Below are 16,990 nucleotides of genomic sequence, written 5' to 3' on the forward strand. Positions count from 1 at the left end.
AAAAAAGAGCATTTCAGGACCAGTTTCCCCAACACAACAATTAGGCTATGTAAAGCGAACAAGGCCCGACGAAATTCCATATAGATCTTACACTCAATGTGCAACGGAATTAGTTTTTTTCCTATTCATAATTATTGAGAAGCTGTTGGGAAACACTCTGCGAGATAGAGAGGGCCACTTCTCTTTACTACATAAGATGCTCCAAATATCGCTTACTTCCGTCTGTTGCAGGTTCCTAGAACATATTCTAAGCTTAAACACTACGACGATGTTGGAGGAAAAAACGAGCTTATCTTAAATAAGCTCAGGTATTCAGAAAAAGAAGTACTCGTGCGAAACACAGCTTTCTGTATTCATACACAAGATTTTGAAACAGTCGATATAGGTGAAAAGACAGAATCCATCTTCCTATATTTCGGAAAGGCGTTTGACATTGTCCTACTACGTCGATTACTAATCATGAGACGAATATATGGCGTACCTTCATAAATGTAAGTGGCGATCAAAACGTTTCGATTTGAAGGCTATACAGTCGAAAATCGGTATGACAATCAGACAAAATCGCCGTGAACATTGAAGCAGTCATGCCACTGACGCTCTAGGTTGAAGATTCCCATTTGGAAAAACGCCGTATCAGAGTGTATGAAGAAGTCCGTAACTGCGTGCTGCACATCCCCGTCGTACAGTAGTCTTCGACCCTCCAGCGCCATTTTAAGGGACCGAAAGCGTCATAACCACATGGGGAAAGACCAGGACTGTAGCCGGTCGGGGTGGCCGAGCGGTTCTACGCGCTACAGTCTGGAACCGCGCGACCTCTACGGTCGCAGGTTCGACTCCTGCCTCGGGCATGGATGTTTGTGATGTCCTTAGGTTAGTTAGGTTTAAGTAGTTTTAAGTTCTAGGGGACTGATGACTTTAGAAGTTAAGTCCCATAGCGCTCAGAGCCAACCAGGACTGTAAAGTGGGTGCTCGAGTGTCTCCCATTTTTACGTAATAGATGTGGCTGGCCTCCCAGACTGGCAGCAAGTTGGTTCTGTTTGGACGCATTTGCTAATAACGTCGTCATAGTTAATCTACCGCGAGCGTCGGAAAGGCACGGACGCCACAATAATCCCTTGCTTACATGTTGGTGCTTATATACTCGCATCGGTGTCCCGCAACGTTGCACATACGTTGCTGAAACGTCTTCTAGCCATTCCAGGAATATTTGACTAACAGGACACACTATGTTTCAGTGGAGGGCGAATGTTACAGAGACACGAAGCTGAGTTCGGGTGTGTCCCAAGGAAGCCTAATAGCTCGCGTAATCGTCTCAAATATACGTTGCTAATTAGAAGATATGATCATCAGTACTAACAAGCTGTTAGCTGATGATGCTGTTGAGCACAGGAAAGTATCTTCGTTGCACAATCGTAAAGAACTGCTAGAAGAGTTGGAAATAATATCCCCTTGGTGTGATGAAGAGCAGCTTTCTTTATGTGTGCTGGCTAGTTATAATTAAAGTGCAGCTACTCAAGGAGGTCGAGAGTGGGCGGTAATTAGTGTATGGCAGCGGAACTGGTAGATATGCTAATGCTTTAGCGTGGAATCGATCTACGCTGGAATAAACGTAGTTCCAGTTTTGGCCACCAGGTGCAAATATGACGCAGTACAGTATCTCGGCGAATAATAAACATTACGCCTTTCTCACTCCCGTAGTCCATTACATATGGAAATATATCTATCATATTTCTTGCATTCACAGCGGCAGATTTGCACCTGGTGACCAAAACAAGAATTACTTTTCTCCAGTGTAAATCGTTCTGCATTAACGCATTAGAATATCTACCAAGTTTTGCTGCCTTACGATAATTACAGCCCACACAGGACTTCTGGGAGTAGCTGCACTTTAGTTATAATCATCCAGTACACACACTGTGTGATGAAGGGTATTTGGACACCTGGCTGAAAATGACTTACAAGTTTGAGGCACCCTCCATCGGTAATGCTGGAATTCAATGTCGTGTTGGCTCATCCTTAGCCTTGACGACAGCTTCCACTCTCGCAGGCACACGTTCAGTCAGGTGCTAGAAGGTTTCTTGGGGAATGGCAGCCGATTCTTCACGGATTGCTACACGGAGGAGAGGTATCGATGTTGGCCGGTGAGGCTTGGCACGAAGTCGGCGTTCCAAAACAAATTGTTCAAATGGCTCTTAGCGCTATCGGACTGAACATCTGAGGTCATCAGTCACCTAGACTTAGAACTACTTAAACCTAACTAACCTAAGGACATCACGCACATCCATGCCCGAGGCAGGATTCGAACCTGCGACCGCAGCAGCAGCGCGGTTCCGGACTGAAGCGTGTAGAACCGCTCGGCCACTGCGGCCGGCCGTTCCAAAACATCCCAAAGGTGTTTTATAAGATTCAGGTCAAGATCCTGTGCAGGCCAGTTCATTACAAGGATGTTATTGTCATGTAATCAATCCGCCACAGGTCGTGCATTATGAACAGGTGCTCGATAAAGTTGAAAGATGCAATTGCCATCCCCGAATTGCTCTTCAATAGTGGGAAGCAAGAAGGTTCTTAAAACATCAGTATAGTGCCACGCAAAATAACAAGGGGTACAAGCCCCCTCCATGAAAAACACGACTACACTATAACATCACCGCGTCCGTATTTTACTGATGGCACTATACACACTGGCAGATGACGTTCACCGGGCATTTGGCATACCCACACCCTGCTATCGGATCGCCACATTGTGTACCGTGATTCGTCACTCCACAAAACGTTTTTCCGCTGTTCAATCGTCCAATGTTTACGCTCCTTACACCAAGAGAGACGTTATTTGGCATTTATCGGCGTGATGTGTGGCTTATGAGCAGCCGCTCGACCATGAAATCCAAGTTTCCTCACCTCCCGCCTTACTGTCATAATACTTGCAGTGGATCCTGATGCAGTGTGGAATTCATGTGTGATGGTCTTGATAGATGTCTGCCTGTTACATATTACGACCCTCTTCAACTGTCGGCGATCTCTGTCAGTTAATAGACGATGTCGGCCTGTACGCTTTTGTGCTGCACGTGTCCCTTGACGTTTCCACTTAACTATCAGATCGGAAACAGTAGACCTAGAGATGTTCAGGAGTGTGGAAATCTCGCGTACAGACGTTCGCGTATGACGTTCGAAGTCCGTGAGTTCCGCGGAGCGCTCCATTCTGCTCTCTCATGATGTGCAGTGACTACTGAGGTCGTTGATGTGGAATTCCTGGCAGTAGGTGGCAGCACAATGCACCCAATATGAAAAACATATGTTTTTGGTGGTGTCCGGATACTTTTGATCACATAGTTCTACACTCCTGGAAATTGAAATAAGAACACCGTGAATTCATTGTCCCAGGAAGAGGAAACTTTATTGACACATTCCTGGGGTCAGATACATCACATGATCACACTGACAGAACCACAGGCACATAGACACAGGCAACAGAGCATGCACAATGTCGGCACTAGTACAGTGTATATCCACCTTTCGCAGCAATGCAGGCTGCTATTCTCCCATGGAGACGATCGTACAGATGCTGGATGTAGTCCTGTGGAACGGCTTGCCATGCCATTTCCACCTGGCGCCTCAGTTGGACCAGCGTTCGTGCTGGACGTGCAGACCGCGTGAGACGACGCTTCATCCAGTCCCAAACATGCTCAATGGGGGACAGATCCGGAGATCTTGCTGGCCAGGGTAGTTGACTTACACCTTCTAGAGCGTTGGGTGGCACGGGATACATGCGGACGTGCGTTGTCCTGTTGGAACAGCAAGTTCCCTTGCCGGTCTAGGAATGGTAGAACGATGGGTTCGATGACGGTTTGGATGTACCGTGAACTATTCAGTGTCCCCTCGACGATCACCAGTGGTGTACGGCCAGTGTAGGAGATCGCTCCCCACACCATGATGCCGGGTGTTGGCCCTGTGTGCCTCGGTCGTATGCAGTCCTGATTGTGGCGCTCACCTGCACGGCGCCAAACACGCATACGACAATCATTGGCACCAAGGCAGAAGCGACTCTCATCGCTGAAGACGTCACGTCTCCATTCGTCCCTCCATTCACGCCTGTCGCGACACCACTGGAGGCGGGCTGCACGATGTTGGGGCGTGAGCGGAAGACGGCCTAACGGTGTGCGGGACCGTAGCCCAGCTTCATGGAGACGGTTGCGAATGGTCCTCGCCGATACCCCAGGAGCAACAGTGTCCCTAATTTGCTGGGAAGTGGCGGTGCGGTCCCCCGACAACATCGATGTACTGTGGAGACCTCACGCCCCACGTGTTGAGCAATTCGGCGGTACGTCCACCCGGCCTCCCGCATGCCCACTATACGCCCTCGCTCAAAGTCCGTCAACTGCACATACGGTTCACGTCCACGCTGTCGCGGCATGCTACCAGTGTTAAAGACTGCGATGGAGCTCCGTATGCCACGGCAAACTGGCTGACACTGACGGCGGCGGTGCACAAATGCTGCGCAGCTAGCGCCATTCGACGGCCAACACCGCGGTTCCTGGTGTGTCCGCTGTGCCGTGCGTGTGATCATTGCTTGTACAGCCCTCTCGCAGTGTCCGGAGCAAGTATGGTGGGTCTGACACACCGGTGTCAATGTGTTCTTTTTTCCATTTCCAGGAGTGTACATACAGTGAAGAGGAGGATCTCGATACTACCAGATTACAACAATACTGGTGGACGCGTTGAGCACAGCTTTTAAGTATTGAGGGCGATACTAATTGTAAGAACTGGCATGAAATGGTATGGTCACCTGAAATTAGTGTTAGGAAAGCCGTTTGGACGATGTGTTGGAAGCGTTCTGTGAAAGCACATAGCATGTGTAAAAGAAATCCCATGTAAGATGTTATTGCGGAGTATTGTTCCAGGGTGCAGAGTCTTGTTCCAGTAACCATGCAACGGCCATCGTACGAATTCAGAGACTCCCTACTAAGGTCGTAACTTGTCGGCGTAACCCATGGGAATGTGTAATAGAAAAAGTTGAAGAACTTAAATGGAAATTCTTGGAAGAGGGATGACTTTGTTTTCGTAAAACCCTATTGGATACATTTAGAGAACTTGTATTTGAAGAAGAATAAGCCATCCTACGAGAATGGAGTACAATGGAAAATCGGTAATATTGGTAAGATGCGCCCTCCGCCAAGCACTGTGCAGTGGCTTGTGGAGTATACGGGTGGCCAGAAACAGCCGGAAAAGTTTGTTAGGCTGTTGAAAGGTAGACTGTACTGAGAAACAACGGTTATGAAAAAAATCGATATCTTGCGCCTTTTACGAGTTAATTAGTATTGAAATTAGGCAGTCTGCCCGTTGTACGTGCAAATTCAAGCGGCCTGCCAAAGACAGTGCTACCGAAGGTGTTCTTCGTTTGGTTTCTTGAAAGCGAAAGAGAGCGTTACGAAAATTGGACATAGGACGCTACTAAGGCTCGGACCCAAACCAAAGGCTGAGAGAAAGGGAGAAGGAAGATTGGGCATTAACGTCCCGTCGACATCGAGCTCGTTAGAGACGGAACACAAGCTCGGGTTGTTTCAAGGATGATGAAGGAAATCGGCTGTGTCCTTTGAGAGGAACAAATCGGGCAGTTGAATGGGGCGATTCAGGAAAATTACGGAAAACCTAAATCGGGATGGCGAGACTCGGGCTTCAGGCGTCGCCCTCCCGGATGTGTGAGTCCAGTGCACTAACCATTGCACCACCTAAGTCGGCAAAGGTGACAGTCTCGTGTGATATCATCTACGCTATGTGAACAACTGACCTTAATGACATCTGGCATGCCGCTTGAATGAATTTGCCCACAGAACGACTTGATTGGCTGGAAAACTGAGTGAACAACTTCATTATGGTCAATTTAGCATATAGAAGACTTAATCTCCTCACTGAGGGATTCGTAGCGAAAGAATGGCCAACATGACGAGATCATGAAGTTGTCGTGCTTCAGGAAATAGGTGTTGCCGCTACTTTAATAACAATAACTTGAAGTCATCATTCAACATCATTATCATCATCATTGCAGAGTGTTGTAACTGCACGAACCAAGCGTCTCCATCCGGTATGGTTACCAGCTTCGTTCAGAGCCTGCTGAAGAGGTAGACCGGAGACCTTAATTTGAACTATCCACAAGCTCACTGCTCTTCTCCTACGTTTTTAGCCCTCGATCTTCCCTTCTATGGTTATTTTCTTTACATTTCCTCCGTTTCTTATCACGTTATGGGCAAAAAGCTGGGGAACCTTTGTCTGACACGAGAAGAAAGGCAACTAGAGATGTTGAGTTGTTCTTTTGGTTCATTTTACGCGCAGAATCCTATGCCACCATCAAAGCTCAAAGGTATCAATACATTGCCTGTCTCTGGCCTTAAGAACCCATGTACTTCAGACAAAAGAGGAGACGAGTTTTTGAAGGAGGCAGACCCTTGAGCTGTTCTTTATTGCTCTGTTAATTCAATCTTGGTCTTCTTATCTCATCTTCATAGCTTTGTGTGTCGCAGATGGTTGACCCACAATAGGTGAAAGAACGCATTAATTCCAGTTCCTTTAATCGACATGTGAATTGGACTGGTCCTCTCAATCAGTTGTCGTGAATTTAAATTTCACTTAATATGCATATGATAACCCAAATTTCGTAACCCTCCACAACATATTCGACTGTGAACCATTTTTGATATGTCGGGTAGTAGCCATTCCAGGTTACCAAAACTGACAACAGCCGAGAGAGCATCCCCATACCGCATCGAATGATGACATTGGCAGAGAATGACATGGTCACAGGTAGACACCGAAGGGCCCAGCAGGACCTGTGGAGTAAATGTACGTTTACATTTACGTAGTTGATATTTACTTATTGGTTGATCAAACAACATTCGTGAATTCAGTTGCAGATCACCGTTCTTTCGTACATTTCGTATTGTTTCCATAATGTTCCTTGCTTGCATGTTTTGAATGAAGTGACATATGACTATGCTTGTAATTATTATACTAAATAATCAATTCAAAAACTGCATACATTGTAAATATTATGCGAAATCAGCCCCTTACCGCGAATGGTCATTAAAATTGCTACACCACGAAGATGACGTGCTACAGACGCGAAATTTAACAGACAGGAAGAAGATGCTGTGATATGCAAATGATTAGCTTTTCAGAGCATTCACACAAGGCGACACCTACAACGTGCTGACATGAGGAAAGTTTCCAACCGATTTCTCATACACAAACAGCAGTTGACCGGAGTTGCCTGGTGAAGGAGGAGAAATGCGTACCATCACGTTTCCGACTTTGATAAAGGTCGGATTGTAGCCTATCGCGATTGCAGTTTATCGTATCGCGACATTGCGACTCGCGTTGGTCGAAATCCAATGACTGTTAGCAGAATATGGAATCGGAGGGGTTCAGGAGGGTAATAAGGAACGCCGTGCTGGATCCCAACGGCCTCGTATCACTAGCAGTCTAGATGACAGGTATCTTATCCGCACGGCTGTAACGGATCGTGCAGCCACGTCTGGACCCCTGAGTGGACAGATGGGGGCGTTTGCAAGACAACAACCATCTGCACGAACAGTTCGACGACGTTTGTAGCAGCAAGGAGTATCAGCTCGGAGACCATGGCTGTGGTTACCCTTGACGCTGCATCAAAGACAGGAGCGCCTGCGATGGTGTACTCAGCGACGAACCTGTGTGCACGAATGGAAAAACATCATTTTTTCGGATGAATCCGAGTTCTGTTTACAGCATCATGATGGTCGCATCCGTCTTTGGCGACATCCCGGTGAACGCACATTGGAAGCGTGTATTCGTCATCGCCATACTGGCGTATCACCCGGCGTGATGGTATGGGGTGCCATTGGTTACACGTCTCTGTCACCTCTTGTTCGCATTGACGGCACTTTGAACAGTGGACTTTGCATTTAAGATTTATTACAACCCGTGGCTCTACCCTTCATTCGATCCCAGCGAAACCCTATATTTCAGCAGGATAATGACGACCGCAGGTGGCAGGTCCTGTACGGGTCTTTCTGGATATAGAAAATGTTCGACTGTTGCCCTGGCCAGCACACTCTCCAGATCTCTCACCAATTGAATACGTCTGGTCAAAGGTGGCTGAGCTACTGGCTCGTCACAATACGCCAGTCACTACTCTTGATGAACTGTGGTATCGTATTGAAGCTGCGTGGGCAGCTGTACCTGTACACGCCATCGAAGCTCTGTTTGACTCAATGTCCAGGCGTATCAAGGCCGTTATAACGGCCAGAGGTGGTTGTTCTGGGTACTGATTTCTCAGGATCTGTGCACCCAAAATCCGTGAAAATGTAATCACTTGTCAGTTCTAGTATAATATATTCGTGCAATGAATACCCGTTTATCATCTGCATTTCTTCTTGGTGTGGCAATTTTAATGGTTAGTAGTGTATCTTGGATGCGCTGGTCATCGGCAGCGGGCTACAGTTCGTCCACGTTGGTGATTAATGACAAAATGTTATGCTAGCGATAAAACGCAGTTCGCTTACGCTTTCCGTACTGCACGGTCGACATGGACGGTTATTCCTTTCTGCATCGTTTCCTCGTAGCTCTTCATTACTCAGACGCTAATGCGTTGCTTACGGCAAGCGTCTGTTCATTTCACTCTCCTGGCAACGACGCAATTGTTTCCTCTCCGCGTAGCCCCGTAAATTTCCCGCCGTCAGGGAGCGATACGGGTTTCCCTCGCCAGACTTGTCCGTCCGCTGCTTTCAAAGCCCGGAAACTGCTGAGGGAGGCCGGTATCGCGCGGCTGCTGCAGCCGAGTTCTCACGCCAGAGGCGGCGCTGTTCGCTGTTAGGACCCCGGCTGGACGCGGGGTGGCCATTGTCTGGTGCTGCGCTCACACGGTTTCCCCCAGTCTCCGCTGCTGTCCGTTTCTCCGTTCGCTGCCTCCACGCTCTGTGAGCAAACGCGCACTCTCGGTTCACATGCACTTCATCCAGAAATGATGTACGGTTATTGACCTAATCTTGCGGCTATACTACACAGGAGGTTGTTTCCAAGAATAATGGCCTATCGTAATCACGGGGTCCAAACGATATATATCGAACGTGCGATAGTAAATCGATTGTGCCAGTCTCGTGGGAGGCGTTATGATCGATTATTTGTAATCGTCGTTTTTATCTGTTTTCCGTCGTTTCTTTAGTTCGTCTACATTACATTCCCGCCCTAATCATTTGTGACTTGATTGGGAAACCCAGACTGTTTCTGTCGATAGCGAGTGTAATGTCTGGTGTTCCTGACGTTTCTTCCGCGGATTCTCTGACATGGAAAGCTCTAATTCCATGTATATCCAGTATAGAGAGTTGTTTGATTTTTTGCCGAAAATATGGAGTTCTGCCGGACGAGGGAAGGAGGGACTGTGTTGACTGTCGTGATCCAAAGTCTGTAAAACTTCGTAAGAGGAGTGCCGATGCTGAAATAGCGTTGCAATTTCATTGCTGACGGTGCGGAAACTGAACGAGTATCAGGAAAAATACGCGGTTCGACTCTGCCAAGTTATCCATTCAGACGAGCATAATTCTTGTATCGTGCTGGATTCGAGACTAGACGTTTCAAGCAACAGCATCAGAAACTAAGTTATCTGCAAATACCGTGTGTGACTACTTCGGCTTTTGCCAAGAAGTCTGTTATGTGGTAGTGACAAATGATAGTGTACCAAATGGTGGAGCGAATAAAGTTGTAGAAGCAGACGAATCTCATACAGCTAGACGAAAGAGCCAGAGAGGACGACCTTCAAAAAGTGAAATAGATCAGATTTGGGTATTTGGTGGAATGGAAAGAGAGTCCCCGAAGTGTTTCGTTGTCAGAGTATTGTCTCGAGACAAGGTCACTTTAGTGGGTCCCATAAAACACGTCATATTGCCTGGTACTAAAGTTATTACAGATGGGTTTCAGTCTTACAAGACTCTGAAAGCTGAATGGCTCGACCACGAATTCGTGAACCATGCTGTGGAGTTCGTGTCTTCGGATGACCCCAGTGTCCACACCCAGAATACTGAGCAGCTGTAGAAATCTGTCAAGTCTTCCATAAAAAGAGAAGGTCGTCCTGGACAAAGGGACCAACTGTACTTGTTTCAGTATCTGTACTTTCACAACTTGAGTTTGCAGGGGAAAGTTAACGCATGCGACACTCTGCCGATATTCTTGCGTGATATTGGCAGAGTTTACCCTGGCTATGGGAAAAAGGGACTTGTTCCTGTAGCATACACATAACATGGACTGTCACATGACGATAACACCGACGACGACTAAGGTGTCTTCTTTGAAATTGCAAGTACTTTTGTAACGCTTATCTTTTGTCGTTACTGTAGTGACCACCTTAAACATACTCATAACGCCCGCCACGAGACTCGCATGATCGATCTACTATCGCACGTTCGATACGTATCATCTAGGCCCCGCGACTTCGATAGGCAATCATTCTTGGAAATTACCACACAGGATGTTTCAGATAAAGTGTATGCCTGCGTAACTTACAAAATACTACGTGTAGGACTACACTGTAGGAAAAAAAATTCTCAACACCAAGGAGTCGTCCGACATAAACGAATCTTGGTAGGTGAATTTGTACATCTGGAAGATGATGACTACTCAAATTTCGCGCCAGTCGCAAAACAGTAGCTCTAGTAGCGCCGCAAATAAGAACGAAAATCAGGTTTGCTTTAAATACACGCTGTAACGGTCTTGAGTTACCTTTGAGATCGGGCGTGGTCAGTTGAAGTTAGTCAGAAATGCCTTTAAGGTAACAAAGACGCCTTTATCAACACCTCACTGAGTTTGAACGAAGTCCAAGACAAGCAGGATGTTCTTTCTGTAATATTTCAGAAAGACTCAGCAGGAATGTAGCCTCGACACATGATTGCTGGCAGCGGTGGTCTCGAGAATGTACGGTCGCAAGAAGACCTCCGTACGGTCCAGTGGCACTACCGACAAGGAAGACCGTCGTGTTCGGCGTGTGGTTCTGGACCGTCGTACTGTATCTGCAGCAGCAATATGAGCGGCAGATGGCACCACAATGATACAAGGAACTGTTACAAACCGATCACTTAAACGGAAGCTCCGACCGAGACGACCTGTACCGTGCATTCCACTGACCCCAAACCATCGCCATTTGCAACTTCACTGGTGTGAAGCCAGAGCTCACTGAAGGGCAGGGTAGAGATCTACATCTGCATCTACATGCTCTAAAAATCACACTTAAGTGCCTAACAGAGGGTTCATCGAACCCTTTCACACTAATCCTTTTCCACTCTCAAATAGTTCGCGGAAAAAAAACGAACATCAGCATCTCTCCGTGCTAGCTCTGATTTACCTTATTTTACTATGATGATCGCTTCTCCCTATGTAGGTCGGTCTCAAAAAATATTTGCGCTTTCGGAGGAGACAGTTGGTAATAGAAATTCTGTGAGAAGATCCCGCCGCAACGAGAAACGCCTTTGTTTTAATGATGTCCACTCTAAATCCTGTATCATGTCGGTGGCACACTCTTCCCTGTTTCTCGATAACACAAAAGGCGCTGCCCTTCTTTGAACTTTGTCGATGTTCTCCGTTAATCCTACCTGCATTTCTGACGAAACATGGTTCTGTCTCGGTGCCACTGATGGCCGTATGTTGGTCAGAAGGTGACAACGTGAGGGCCTGGAACAACCTGTCTGCGTGCTGGACACACTAAACCTACACCTGGAGTTATGGTCTGGAGTGCGATTTCGTATGGCAGCAGGAGCGCTCTCGTGATTATCCCACGCACCCTGACTGCAAATTTTTTACGTCAGTCCGCTGACTGGACCTGTTTTACTGCCGTTCATAAACAGCATTCCTGGTAGTGTTCTGCAAACGGATACTGCTCGCCCACATACCCTCGTTGTAACCCAGCATGCTCTTCAGAGTGTCGACATATTGCCTTGGCCTGCTCGATCACCAGATCTGTCTCGAATGGAGAAGATACAGGACATCATAGGAAGACAACTCCACCGTCATTCACAACCAGCATTAATCGTCCCCGTATTGACCACGTGCCACAGGAATGGAACTCCATCCGATAAACTGACATCAGGCACCTGTACAACACACGTCTGCATGCTTGTTTTCAACATTCTGGCGGTTTCGCCTGTTATTAATGTATCAGCATTTCAAATTTCCAGTAGCTTATTTGGAGCTCACTTTTACCTGTGATCTTGCAGCGTTAATCACTTAAAATGTATTCCCGAAATTTCATTACTCTGCATTAGTTATTGTTTGTTGTTCCGATTTTTTTCTGTGAGTGTACTCTTTGAGACAGATCCACATAAGAAACTTTACACTCTCTGCGGGGTTTTGAGTTTAGTTTATTGAGTTATTTTGCAAAGAGTCACAGCAACGAGATACAATTTTTCAAACAGAGTATTAGTTTTTTCTGTCATGTAGCTGTTGTATTTAAACAAGCTGCGTACAGGTCAATTTAATTGACATTTCTAATGACGTTTAGTTTGCGATCTAGGAATCTTCAAAGTGTTAGGCGTGGATGCAGTCTGCTGTACGTAATACTTGCCAGATGGATGTTCAGGTGGTGGAATGTTAATGTAAGTGAGGTGTTCAAATGGGTACCCGTGTCACTGGACACATAATGCAGTGCCCCTTCTAAATGAGTTGCGGACGGGATGCAGCGTCTCCGGCAACTTCCTCAATGCGCTATTGGATGTCATATTGGGTTAGACTCTCGACCGTCGTATTACACGGCCAGCCAGACCGCACAAACGAATGGGGTTGAGTATGCCGCCGGCACTGGTGTGGAATAAACATGAGATACATATCCAACGAGTACGCTGACATGTTGCTGATATTCAGCGAATGCCGACACTATGACAATGAAGCAGCCATGGTGGATGTCGTAAGACACCCCGGTCGAAGAGCTGTGGCAGCCATTATGTTCTTACGTGGTGAACAAAGACTTCGGGAAACTAGTAGTTTGAGGAGGCGCGAAAGTAACACACGAAGACAGTAAGGAGTGTGCAGATGGAGGCATTTGTTTTAGCTGCAATATACCACAATTCTCATGTCAGCTAATGCGACGTTGCTGAAGTCACTCGTATCAGCCTTACGCCTGTGTGGCGTGCAGTACGGGGTTACAGGTTTCCCACCCGTACCACCTATCACCGACGCAGGAACTGCATGGGGACAATTTCAATCGGAGAGTTACGTTCTGTGAATGAGCCTAGCGTAAGTTCACTCCTGATGCCTTACAAAGTATTACGTTCTCCAAAGAATCCACGTTCATAAATTTTGGTGCATGAACCGTCATAATAAGCATTATTGGGACACAGAAAATCCTAGGCGGGTACATCCTGTCGATCGTCAATGGAGTTGGTCCATTACTTATGAGGTGAAATCCTTGGCGATGAAATCATCAGTCCACACTACTTCGCAGGTAAACGGACAGGTGAAATGCATTGAGCTTTTATCGTCGACAGTTCAGTTGTTCTCCATAAAAATGTGTCTAGACATTAGAGGCCGCAAGTGGATGCAGCACGATGGTCACCCAGCCCATTCTGCTCGTGATTTTGTGCAACAACTGAACAGTAGACGTTTTGGAAGTTGGTTGGGGCGCTGTGGTTCACAGGCATTGTCCTCCCGTGCGCCCGATTCAATACCAGTAGATTTGTTTTTATGGGGATAACTAAAGAATCGTGTTTACGTGACTGATCCCAAAAGACAAGGTGACTTCAAACGGATCACCGAGGGAGCTTGTTGCTACGTGACACCGGCGACGTTACGTCTCGTCCGTCGATCGTTCAGAAGGATCATTCCGCTGTGCATTCAGGAACATGGGCATACATATGAACATCTCAGTTACATCAACATTCCGCCATCTGAACATCAATATGCACACAGCCAAGTATTGACTACAGCATGTTGCATCCACCCCTAACACTTCAAAAGTTTCCAGTTCTCAAACCGAACGTGATAGAAATGTCACGTAAATTGATATGTTCGCAGCTGGTTTAAATTACTGGTGAACGACACCACTGGACAATGTATGATTGTAAACTAGTGAGTTGGAGTGACGAATCACACTGTGGCAGTCCGATGGAAAGGTTTAGGTTTGCCGAATGCCTGGAGAAGGCCACCTGCCGTGATGTGTAGTGCCAGCAGTGAAGTGCAGAGGAGTTGGTGTTACGATATGGGGATGTTTTCCGTAGTTAGCGTCTGGACCCCTCACTTCTCTTAATACTCTAAAGCGCCAAAGAAACTGGCATAGGCGAGCGTATTCAAATACAGAGATTTGAAAACAGGCAGAATATGGTGCTGCGGTCGGCAACGCCTATATAAGACAACAAATGTTTGGCGCAGTTGTTAGATCAGTTACTGCCGCCACATTGGCAGATTATCAAGATTTAACTGAGTCTGAACATGGTGTTGTACTGGCACACGGGCGATGGGGCACAGCATCTCCGGGGTAGCGATGAAGCGGGTATTTTCCTGTACGACCGTTTCACCAGTGTACAGTGTATATCAGGAGTCGGCTAACACATCGAATCTCCGACGTCGCTGCGGCTGGAAAAAGATCCTCCGAGAACGGGAGCAACGACGACTGAAGAGAATCGTTCAACGTGACATAAGTGCAACCCTTCCGCAAACTACTGCAGATTTCAATGCTGGGCCGTCAACAAGTGTCAGCGTGCTAACCGTCCAACGAAACATCATCGAAATGGCCTTTCTGAGCCGAAGGCCCACTCGTGTACACTTGATGACTGCACGACACAAAGCTTTACGCCTCGCCTGGGACCGTCAACATCGGCATAGGACTGTTGATGACTGGAACATGTTGTCTGGTCGGACGAGTCTCATTTCAAATTGCATCGAGAGGATATACTTGTGCAGGTATGGAGACAACCTCACGAATCCATGGACCCTGCATGTCAGCAGGGGACTGTTCAAGCTGATGGAAGCTCTGTAATGCTGTGGGGCATGTGCAGTTGGAGTGATATGGGATCCCTGATACGTCTTGATATGACTATGGCATGTGACCCGTGCGTAAGCATCGTGTCTGATCATCTGGATCCATTCATGTCCATTGTGCATCCCGACGGACTTTAGCAATTCCAGCAGGACAATATGACACCCCACACGTCAATAATTGCTACAGAGTGGCTCCAGGAACATTCTTCTGAGTTTAAACACTTCCTCTGGCCCCAAACTCCCCTGAAATGAACATTATTGAACATAGCTGGGATGCCTTGCAACGTGCTGTTCAGAAGAGATCTCCACCCCTTGTACTCTTACGGACTTATGGACAGTTATGCAGGATTCATGGTGTTAGTTCCCTCCAGCACTGCTTCAGACATTAGCCGAGTCCATGCCACGTCGTGTTGCGGCACTTCTGCTTGCTCGCGGGCTCTTCAGTGTAAAACGCTAAATGCGGAAGAAGATGAGCATATTTTAGAGCATTGTGTGCTAGTACAGTAGAAGAAGAGTTCTGAGTGGATGACTGTATCATCATGACAACGCACACTGTTATAGCGCGTCATCTGTGAGCAACGGTTTGTGGAGAATAACGTTCCTTAAATGGATTAGCTTCGCCAGTGTCTCGACCTGAACCCAATGGAACACCTTTGAGACGAGGAGGAACGTCGGTTTCGCTCCAGATACCAGTGTGCAACATCATTGTCTTCTCCGGTTTCGACTGTTGATGAACAATGGGCTCCCACTCCTCCACAGACAGACACCTCACTGAAAGTGTCCCCAGGAGAGCTGAAACCACCACAAAGGCGAGTGGTGGAGACGCCTCATATTAATGTCCACTAATAAATAGTGCACCAATACGGTTATGTCTGATGAGCTCATCTTGAAACTGGCAATAACTTCTACGGTTGTTTTATCATTTTTTCAGTCGTTTGATGCCCTTCGTTGCTACAGATAAACTGTTCCAGGAACTATAGTAAATTCTTTTTCGTCACCTGTGTAGAATCTCAGAAACACGAGGCGTGTTTTTTTAACTAAGTACCGTTTCGACATTAAATAAAGACGTGCTAAGATATCTCAATAATTTTATTTTTACATGAAAGCCGGTAACTTAATCTACGCATTGACGCCATTACAGTCTGATTCTTCCTTGTTTACATTGTGCACTGAGTGTTTAAGATGCCTCCGATAATCGTGAGTCCCGTCGACTGTGAAGTACAGGCTGTTATAAGATTTCTTAGTGCTAAAGGCCTAAAGGCGATCGATATTCATCGTGAGATCTGTGAAGTTTATGGAGAAGACATTATGAGTGATGGAATGGTAAGAATGTGGGTGAGAGCATTTAAAGATGGCCGCACAAATGTGCATGATGAACAACGGAGTGGGCGTCCTTCGGTCGTTAATGAAAGTTTGGTGCAGGAAGTGGACAATAAGGTGAGAGGAAACAGACGCTTTACGATTTCCTCCTTGCGGGATGACTTTCATAATGTTTCTCGTAGTGTTTTGTATGGCACTGTGACCGAGCACTTGAATTACTGAAAATTGTGCGCACGTTAGGTACCGAAAATGTTGACGGATGTGCACAAAACCAAACGTTTAGACAGTGCTTTGACTTTCCTTGAGCCGTACCACAACGACGGTGATGATTTCTTAGGCCAAATTGTTACGGACGATGAAACATGGGTGGTCTACGTCACACCAGAATCAAAGCAACAGTCCATGGAAGTTGAGCAAGGGCATCGTTTTGTTGCAAGACAATGCCCGTCCGCATATGGCGAATCAAAGATCTCATCACATCTTTTCGATGGGAAACTCGAAATCATCCTCCGTACAGCCCCGATCTTGCGCCCCTGTTCCTGCACTTGAAGAAACACCTGGGCGGTCAGAGTCTTCAAGACGATGAGGAAGTCAAAACAGTGGTGATGCAGTTGTTAACAAGTCAGGCGGCATACTTCTATGAGGAGGATATTCAAAAGCTGGAACAACGTTATGACAAGTGCCTCAA

The sequence above is a fragment of the Schistocerca nitens genome, chromosome 4, assembly GCF_023898315.1.
Source record: "Schistocerca nitens isolate TAMUIC-IGC-003100 chromosome 4, iqSchNite1.1, whole genome shotgun sequence".
NCBI classification, from domain to species: Eukaryota; Metazoa; Arthropoda; class Insecta; order Orthoptera; family Acrididae; genus Schistocerca; species Schistocerca nitens.